The following is a 6,825-nucleotide window of genomic DNA, read 5'->3' as shown; positions in this document are numbered from 1 at the left end:
GCAGCGCTGCTGATGCCTGAACGGTATGTGGAATGAAGTGGGCGGGCATCGGGAGGCCACTATGGCACGGGGCAAGCACTATGGGCAGTCTATCTGAAGTGTACCTGGTGTATAAGACGACCCCCCACTTGGAGGCATATTTTTCAGGGCCAAGAAATCGTCTTATACGCCGGCAAATACGGTAATTCTATTTCAAAAAGTCATTAATAAAATTTCTTAAAGAAAAAAATTGTTATAGTGTTTTATATATTAACTAGAGGCCCAGCACGCGATTGAAATCACGCGAGGAGGAGCCCCACCTCCTGCCGTGTGAGGAGGCACCCTGCGGGGACCGGGACTCAGCGCCGGCCAGCCACAGTGTTGAGTCTGCTAGGGTGGGGGAGTGCTCCAAACCATGCAGTGGCTGCTCTGAGCACTCCCCCAGCCGCCGGGCTGTGTCGTGGGGTGGGGGCAGGTACTCCTACGTGTTGTGTCTCCACTCTGGCCCGCCCCCAGCCTTCCACAGCCACTGGGGTGGGGGCGGCACGCAGTCCCCTCCCGCCCATCTGTGTGCGCAGCTTCTCCTGAGCAGTCGTGATGCTCGGCTAATTAGCATATTCCCTGTTTATATATATATACTAGAGGCCCGGTGCACAAAAATTTGTGCACTCCGGGGGGGAGGGGTGGTCCCTCAGCCCGGCCTGTGCCCTCTCCCAGTCTGGGACCCCTCAGGAGATAACGACCTGCTGGACCTGCTGACTTAGGCATGCTCCCGAGTGGCAGAGGGCAGGCCCAATCCCTAGGTGCAGCCCCTGGTCGGGCTCAGAGCAGGGCTGATTGGGGAGTTGGGGCGCCGCCCTATCATGCACAGAGCAGGGCAGACTGGGAGGGTGCGATGCCACCTTCAGTCACGCTCAGGGTAGGGCCGATTGGGGGGTTGGGGCACCGCCCCGTCACACTCAAAGCAGGGTCGATAGGGAGGTTGTGGCGCCACCCCGGCCTGCACAGAGCAGGGCCAATCAGGGGGCTGGGGCACTGCCCCCTGTCACTCACAGAGCAAGGCCAATCAGGGGGGTGGGGGCGCCATACCGTCATGCACAGAGCAGGGCCAATCAGGGGGTTGGGGCACTGCCCCTGTCACGCACAGAGCAGGGTGGATCAGGCGGTTGGGGCGCCGCCCTCTATCACCCACAGAGCAGGGCCGATCAGGGGGTTGAGGCGCCGCCACTCTCACACTCAGGACAGGCGCAGTGGGGAGGTTATGGCTCTACCCCATCACACACAGAGCAGGGCCTGTGGGGGTGGGGGGTGTTGAGGGGCAGCACCCTGTCACACACAGAGCCGCAGGGCGATCAGGGGGTGGGGGAGCTCCCCCCTATCAGGCACAGAGCAGGGCTGATCAGAGGGTTGGGGCGCCTGCCCCTGTCACGAACAGAGCAGGGCGGATAGGGAGGTTGTGGCCCCGCCCCCTGTCACACACAGAGCTGCAGTGCGATCGGGGCCCTGGTCTGCTGAAAGCAGGTATCTGGTTTTTGGGTTCTATAATCTAAACACTGTTTCAACTCCAGCTCTGAGATCCCGGCTGGCTAAAAGCAGGTTTCTGGGGTTCTGTTTAGCTTCTATATTTGTAACAATGTTTCAAACTGCAAGCTCAGAGGCCCGGCAAGGCATGCAGGGAACGTTGGTTTCCTCTGTCACTGAAGCAAGCAAGCCTCATGTTAGTTTCAAGCTGCCTGACTGCCGACCGCCATCTTGGCTGGAAGTTAATTTGCATATCGCCCTGATTAGCCAATGGGAAGGGTAGCGGTCGTACGCCAATTACCATGTTTCTCTTTTATTAGATAGGATATATATATAAGGGGGGGGGGCGACAAAAAGAGAGAGACTAGAGCCCAGTGCACAAAATTTGTGCACCAGAGGGGGCGGGGGTGTGTTTCAGCCAGGCCTTCACCCTCTCCAATTCATGACCCCTCAGGGACATCCCTCTCACAATCGGGGCCTCTGGCTCCTAACTACTCTCCTGCCTGCCTGCCTATTGCCCTAACCACCTCTGCCTGCTGGCCTGATGCCCCTAACTGCTCCCCTGCCAGCCTGATCACCCCTAACCACTTCTGCCTGCTGGCCTGATCGCCCCCTAACTGCCTTTCCCTGCCAGCCTGATTGCCCCTAACTGACCTCCCCAGCCAGCCTGATCGCCCCTAACCACCTCTGCCTCAGCCCCCATCACCATGGCTTTGACCAGAAGGATGTCCAGAAGATGTCCAATCTGATTAGCATATTACCCTTTTATTAGTATAGGTAGTTATAAAGATTTACAATTTTTATTTTTTGCAGTAATGGAGATTTAATTTGATACAACTTCCTATTTAAGTTGTCTGACTTCTAATATCTTAATGTACAACCAACTTATAATAGTCACATCCAGTTGTAGAAATTAATTAAGTAATATCAAACTGCAGCCCTGAGTGCTCTCCTAGCTGATACACAAATTTGATTAGCCATTATGCAGCACTTAAGAGAAAATAGGTGAGCAATGGAGAAACCCACTTGCCACTTCCACATAACAAATAATTATTATCCCTAATGTTTATAAAGTACTTGCAACTCAAAAAGTAAAAGACCAGAAACCCAATGGGAAAAGGAAAAAGACATGAGCAGGCGTTTTATAAGTGGAAACACAAATAGACAATAAATATGTTTAGTGATCTCACTACTAACCAAAGAAATGTTAATTAAAATGTATCTCTCTTTTCCCCATCAAATTGGCAAAGATGATAAGGGAGACACCTCAATATTGGTAAAGGCATGGGCAAAGTACAACCTTTCTGGAGGGCAACCTAACAATCTATAAAGACAGTCCTCGGGTTATGTCGGACTCGATGTACGTTCGTTTCGTGGTTACGTTGCCATCTCCATTTATTAAAAAAAATTTTTCCGGCATTTTGACATATGTGCATATGTGCTTTATGTTTTTATTATTTACCACAAGTAAAGGTCAGGAATTGTTATCTTTCTTTTAAATTTTTTTTACTGTTTCACTTCATTACTGCTGTGTATATGTTCCATGTGAGTGACATAGGTGCTTAGGTAGTTGGGTTCCAATTTACGGTGAAAATCACGTTACATCGCGCTGTAGGAACGGATCTCCGACGTAACCCAAGGACCTACTGTATATATAAAAGGCTAATATGCAAAGTGTCCCCTTGAGAGTCTGACTGGGAAACTGGGAGTTAAATCACTTGCTATGACATGTGACCACCAGGGGGTGGTGCAAAACGAAGGAAGGCCCCAGCGAGAAGGCCCCAATTGGTCCTCATTGCCGGCCAGGCCTAGGTACCCCACCCATGCAAGAATTTCGTGCACCGGGACACTAGTATGTACATAAAAGCAATTTCACTTCTAGAAATTTGTCATAAATAACCTGACACACAAAAATCTGAAGAGAAAAATCTGTCCTCTTGCCCTAGCTGGTTTGGCTCAGTGGATAGAGTAAGAGGTCCCATGTTCGAGTCGAGTCAAGGGCACATGCTCGGGTTGTGGGCTCGATCCCCAGTGTGGTGCGTGCAGGAGGCAGCCAATCAATGATTCTCTCTCATCATTGATGTTTCATTTTATCTCTCCCTCTCCCTTCCTCTCTGAAATCAATACAAATATATTTTTAAAAAAGAAAAAAAGCTGTCCTCTCAAATATTATGAATAACTGTTTCAAATTAGAAAAGAAACAAAAATATCTAACAAAAGAGGATTGTTTAAATACACCTCATTCATACCAATGAATCTAACCTTACTTCTAGGCTTCTGAATCATTCTTCTACACTAGAAATCCTAAATCCCAATTTACCAGGTCTTCTCTACTGCCCTCTGAATAAACCCAGCTGATTATATTTCTTAATCTAACACTGTTGGATCAAGTTTCTGTCTTATAAGTAGCATAAAATTGGAAAGATAAGGGATGCAAATGAAAGACTTAGCAAACTTAAAAACCTGTTTTAAGTCTAAAAAAAAGTCAATATATAATCCAGATTATAATCTTTTTTATTCCTTAAAAAAAAAGTATATAGGCACATTCATTAAAAAGGTCCAGAACAGGAGCTAGCACATTTTCTGTAAAGGGCCAAATAATAAACATTTTAGGTTTTTGGGTCTCTGTCACAACCTACTCAACTCTGCCCTCCTAAAAAAAGTAGCCAAAGGCCGTATATAAATGAGTGTGGCTGTATTTTTAAAATCATTTATGGATACTAAAATTTGATTTCATATAATTTTCTTATGTCACAAAACAGTCTTTAAAATTTTCTCTCCAACCCCTTACAAATGTAAAACCCACTCTCACCTCACAGTTCATACAAAAACAGGCTTCTGGTCAGTTTAGGCCTCAGATCAGTTTGCCAAACCCTAGTCTAGAGCATGCACTAGCCTAGTGACTAAAGCAGCCGTGGGCAAACTACGACCCGCGGGCCGGATCCGGCCAGTTTGAAATGAATAAAACTAAAAAAAAAAAAAAAGACTGTACCCTTTTATGTAATGATGTTTACTTTGAATTTATATTAGTTCACACGAACACTCCATCCATGCTTTTGTTCCGGCCCTCCGGTCGCATTTAAGAACACATTGTGGCCCTCGAGTCAAAAAGTTTGCCCAACCCTGGACTAGAACATGGTTAGTGGTTTATCCTTAAATGATGGGATTGGATTAAAGTATCATTTTTGTTGCTTACCTAACTTGTGTAATTTGTATCAATAGCACACAATAAACATATAAAAGAATACTTAAATAGCAGTGCAGTAGTTAGCTTTTCAAAGAGCAGTGATACCGTAATAATACTCATCACCAAGACTGCCCAAGAAAGCAAACCTATGGAAAATAAAGTTTACCAGTATTTCAGAAATTCCTGCACTGTATCATGCTGTCTTTTCTTCTCTTTTTCAGACTGGTTTTACCCCCCTCCATTCCTTTGCTTATATCCATAAGTTCACCAGTTACCCACATCAATTTCTTTAATATGCACCAGGTCAAACTCACTTCTCAGCGGAGATTGCTGTTATCAGGTCACTTCTTTGCTCAAATTCCTAATCTGACTTCTAGACTTCTGAATTACTCCCCTACAGTAGGAATCCTAAACTCCAATTCCACAGGTCTTCTCTACAGCCCTCTGAATAAGACCAGCTGTATCTAATTCCTTACTCCTCTAACATTGTTTGGGTGAAGATTCTGTCTTAGAAGATTGGAAAGATGAGGGATACAGATGAAAGTACTCAGGATAAATAGCCAATATATGCTAAGTGCCAAAAGAAAGTAGAGACTATTCACTGATGTACATATTTTTACCCCCTTCCCATGCCCCTTTTACTGGCATATACAATACAGGGGGGAAAACAAACACTTGTACTTACTGAACTACACCTATATATGTTGCTCATAACTTTAAATTCAATTGTATTAACATTTTACAGTTTCAAAGAAACCAAAATGCCTATACAGTGAAGCCTTGACTTACGAGAGTCCCGACTAACGAGTTTTTTGAGATACCAGCTGTCTCTCCTCCGATTTTTTGCATTGAGTTGATAGAGTAATTTGAGTTAACGAGCTCCTTAACGAGCTCGGTCTCTGAACGAATTAACTCGTAAGTCAAGGCCCCACTGTACTGCTATTGTACTCATGTAAATTTCCAGGGTCCCCCCCCCCCACACACACACCCCATTATGGATTTGTAACTCAATGAAAATAATTTTCCACAGTTACATTGTTCCACAATTCTTAAGTCATTCAATTATGGTTAAAAGAGCAAGGACGTTGCGGTGACCAGGTTTAGCATCCTACATACCAGGTGTGCCCCACCCCCTTACATCAGGAAAGACCTTAAGCAAACTGCTTAACCTCTCTAAGCCTTTCCCCTTTCTCTGTAAAATGAAATGCGTACTTCACGCGGCTGTTGTAAAAATTAAACCAACAGGTGGAAACCATTTCAAAGTGCTTCATACCTATCAAGAGCTCCTTAAATGCAAATTATTAGTACTATTCTTTTTTAAAAAATATATATCTTATTGATTTTTTGCAGAGAGGAAGGGAGAGGGATAGAGTTAGAAACATTGATGAGAAACATCGATCAGCTGCTTCCTGCACACCCCCCACTGGGGATGTGCCCGCCACCAAGGTACATGCCCTTGACCGGAATCGAACCTGGGACCCTTCAGCCCGCAGGCCGACGCTCTATCCACTGAGCCACACCGGTCAGGGCTATTAGGACGGTTCTTGGCGCCCAAAACCAATAATGCGACTGTCGAGACTAGATTATTGGGTACCTTTGTTTTCCGTGATTTTGCAAAATCTGAGCAGAGGACAGTTCAAGTCTGCCCGGTGGGAGAACTCGCCCACATTCCCGTCGCACCAACTAAACTGGCGCTGTCCGCACCTTCACGTGTGCCCGGTTTCGCACAACCCTCGGGAGGCGTCATCCCGCACCCGCGCGAAGCCGTGGGAAGATGTAACGGAGATGGAATGATTTGTCTGGGGGGACATGCTTCCACTTAACCCGGGGAGGAGGGCCAAGTCCGGCCGCCGACGGGTCACGGACGGAGCGGGGTGACGGGCACGCCCAGCGCTTCACACCATCCTCTCGGCTTCGTGGGAAGATGCCCATCAGAAAATGTGTTTTGACGCGTCCAAAGGTCGGCCCTTTCTTTCCGGTTTAATGTAAATCCCGGTCACAGGAAGATTCGCGGGGAAGTTCTGGGCGGCGACACGTCAAACCACCGCCCACGCCAGGTGAGGCCGCCGACGCCTGCCGGGGACCAGCGCTTCGGTGCGCTCCTCCTCCCGGGACCCCGAGGCCCGCCCGGCGCTGCG

The 6,825-nt window shown here is 47.2% G+C and overlaps 1 protein-coding gene across 1 annotated transcript in view; it reads right to left on the bottom strand.

Annotated features, from left to right (window-relative positions):
* Window positions 1–6,825, bottom strand: part of MTFR1 (mitochondrial fission regulator 1) — a 61,554-nt gene that overhangs the window by 54,231 nt on the left and 498 nt on the right. The window lies entirely within an intron of this gene.

This window comes from Myotis davidii, unplaced genomic scaffold (assembly GCF_000327345.1).
Source record: "Myotis davidii unplaced genomic scaffold, ASM32734v1 scaffold580, whole genome shotgun sequence".
Taxonomy (NCBI): domain Eukaryota; kingdom Metazoa; phylum Chordata; class Mammalia; order Chiroptera; family Vespertilionidae; genus Myotis; species Myotis davidii.
The sequence above is the reverse complement of the archived record's forward strand: the minus strand, read 5'-3'. Positions and strand labels throughout refer to the sequence as shown.